Consider the following 2,718-nt stretch of genomic DNA (forward strand, 5'->3'; position numbering starts at 1 on the left):
CCAGGCATTTGGGAAGACAGTTCCTCAATAGTTGTCATCCTGGTCAGATTCCTTTCCAGCTGGATAAAACACTATGAGACATCTAGAGCCTAATTAGGACTTCAGTCAGAGAAGATTAGGTGTACCAGTGGTGCCCAGCAGTTTGTATGGTTATGGGAACTCTATTTGCGCATGTGTGTGTGCAAGTAAAATGAAACAGACGGTTGAGATCAGATGGAGAGGCTTTGTATTACGTGGTATCCAACCTAGCCACATTAAAATCAAAGATTTCTGAGGCTCTGCATGTCCTGGAGCTTTCAGGAAGCCACACATCAAACTTTGTCATGAGAAGAGAGTTCATCTTTAAAACTGTGTGAAATGGTTGCTCTGGACTGCTTCTCTCCTGGCAGATTACATAGAAATCCCAGTTAGCATGAGAATGAATGGCTGAAGTGTTCAGTTGTCCTCAGCAAATTCAATTACTTCAGCCAATTTTTGTAAATATTCACCTGTGGTTTCTTGTCAGAGTCAATGTGAATAGAGGGTGAACTTTCTTCCAACTCAGTCAAGTGACAATGCCAAGCCCTGGAGCATCTCCATCAGTTCTGGGCCCCCACACCCTTGCCACACAGCCACACTGTGATCAACTGTGTTTCTAGCATACATCATAGCTTCTTTGTAGATCTACAGACTGCGGTGTTTTCTGAGAAGTGCAAGTGCTAAATCTCTTTGCTCCTCAATTGGATTATAATTTCTGTATAACTTCCTAATGATCCTTTAAATTAGTCAAATTTAAGTTATCCTGAATGAATTCAGTAATGCATGCCACTTACATATTGCATATTTTTCAGAATGTAAAAGGAAGTAATAAAGTGGTTAGTTTCACATTTGCTAAAATTTATTTTCTACCATTTACAGAGCATCTGCACAGAAGTACAAAAATTAATTGATTCTGAATTAGGGCCCTACATTGTCACTGTTACAGCAGCAGCTGAGGTGCACAGCAGCCATTTTTGCCAGGACAACGGATGACGTGTGAAGAACCTGGAGTGCCTCAACAAGAAACTGTTCCAGCTGCCATTGTAAGATCTGTCCGCTATAGGGTGTGGAAATGCTCTCAGGGCTCTCCTTGCAGGGAGAAGAATGCTTTTCTAGAGGTGACCATGAGCAGAAAGCATTCATGGCATGTCTCCAGGACACTGTGAACCACCAGATTCTCAGCTTCTCAGCATTAAGTATTCTTCTACTTGAATGAAACAATTACAAACCATTTGGTTATTAACAATATACATGAAAATATGCGTATGCCCACACATATATATGTGAGATAATTGTATCTTTATATTAGAATCTATGTAGCTGGAAAAAGAATAGACAAATAACCATAAGACGAACAAGGGACCTATGAGACCTATGCTGAGTTCCCTGCTTTTTTTCTATCTGACCCAGGCAAATGTGAAACACAGCATCCAGCTCCCACTGGCTTCCATTATTTCTTTTGTCCCAGAACCATAAAGATCCCATCAGGCTTAAACCTGTGTGATTTTGCACCTATTAACAACTTTTCGTTCTTCAAATGTATGCTATTATCCTCATATCTAACCTCAGTGAGTTATTGCTATAATAACTACGATAAACAAATGATTGTAAGGTGAACAAACACTATGTTAATAGAGCTCTTGAAAGCAAGTGAGAAAAACTTTCAGTATTTTTTTTGACAGAACTCCTTTGTAAAATAAATATTTTAAATTCCATTTAAGTAAGGGGAGATTGTGACTAAACCACAGACAATCAATAAGAAACAAATTGAGTTTAGAATGATCCTTCTTTAAAGGAAAAAAATATAAATTACTTTCAGGGTACTTCTTTAAAAAATAAATTGAAGAGAGTTACTAAAATTTTTCTAAAGCATATTTTTAGAGTGAAGAAAACTGGAGATATTCTGCTTGAATTTTTTTTAATGGAATGGCTTTCTCAGAAAGAGGCAGTTTTTTAAAATTGAAGTACTGATTGTGGTAGATTTTTCAAGGGAAAAGTGTAAAAATGATTCATTTGACATTCTGCTTGCACTGTAGGACTTAAGTACATGCTAATAGGAAACAAAATGTCTCTCCATGTTTTCTGAGTGGCATTCTTCTGAGAATGTGTTAAATTAGCAACTCTCTGTAATACATTAATGCATCTTATATAAATATTATTATATTCCTTGGTATTCAAACATGGATCCTGGTATGCAAGCCCAGATTTCTCCCACTTAATATATCTACTGAAGTACAGCAACTGAATTAGAAGCTAACCTCTTTGACAGGGGGAGGGCACCTCCTGAGGACCACATTAGGTACAGTGGAGTTTAGCTGGTTTTGCGGTAAACAGAACTTGGGCAGATGCTGTTGGAGAAGGCAGTTTTGGTCAAAGGACCCAATATCCCACTTCAGTGCCAAGCCAGGCACATAAGCCCTTGTTTGGATCTGGACCACATTTCCCCTTTAGGCAGAGGTTCAATAGCTTTTTATCAAAGCACAAACCAGCTTTATCATGTTGTTTCCTTCCATTGAGAGGAAGAGGGTATTTTTTTTCCCCACAAAGACTCAAATATTTTTTCAAGTGCTCTCTTGTTACTTTGTATTCAGAAGAATACCTCAAAATCCAGGTTACACTGAGAATTGTAATTCGTCATTATTACAGCCCAGGTAGGCTACTAACAAAGCACAGGCCAGTGCAATGAAACTGGGTTCTCAG

General features: G+C 38.3%; 1 pseudogene; it reads left to right on the forward strand.

The window, feature by feature from the left end:
* The window catches only part of LOC104539652, a 5,687-nt pseudogene extending 4,676 nt beyond the window's left edge, over positions 1-1,011 (forward strand).
* Positions 1,012-2,718: the final 1,707 nt, after the last annotated feature.

The sequence above is a fragment of the Mesitornis unicolor genome, unplaced genomic scaffold (genome assembly GCF_000695765.1).
Source record: "Mesitornis unicolor isolate BGI_N332 unplaced genomic scaffold, ASM69576v1 scaffold14564, whole genome shotgun sequence".
NCBI classification, from domain to species: domain Eukaryota; kingdom Metazoa; phylum Chordata; class Aves; order Mesitornithiformes; family Mesitornithidae; genus Mesitornis; species Mesitornis unicolor.